Source organism: Etheostoma spectabile, chromosome 16 (assembly GCF_008692095.1).
Source record: "Etheostoma spectabile isolate EspeVRDwgs_2016 chromosome 16, UIUC_Espe_1.0, whole genome shotgun sequence".
Lineage (NCBI taxonomy): Eukaryota > Metazoa > Chordata > Actinopteri > Perciformes > Percidae > Etheostoma > Etheostoma spectabile.
The window spans coordinates 23,151,090-23,151,380 of NC_045748.1; the positions used below are offsets into that span (position 1 = coordinate 23,151,090).

The following is a 291-nucleotide window of genomic DNA, read 5'->3' on the forward strand; positions in this document are numbered from 1 at the left end:
CTAGTGTCCCCGTTTTAAGTTTTACAAAAGTAAAAACATGACTTGTTTTGGAGGTAAAGGCTTCTGAGCTGAAAATGTCCCCGGATTTTGTCTGAGAAATCTGGTCACCACCATAGACCGTTAATATTAACCAGTAGGGACCACAGTCTATGGTCCCTACTGGTTTCTAGTGGTTGGTGGTCTGCCTCCTCTAAACTCAACCTCCTTTTTAAATGTTAATTGTGTAGGCTCTCCCAAATCTTGTGTTTTCATTTTGAAGGTTTCCCAAGGACAAAGATACGAGGAAAAAGT

General features: G+C 40.9%; 1 pseudogene; it reads left to right on the top strand.

Moving 5' to 3' along the window:
* LOC116704740 (THAP domain-containing protein 2-like) overlaps positions 1 to 291 on the top strand; it is a 5,360-nt pseudogene that overhangs the window by 4,228 nt on the left and 841 nt on the right.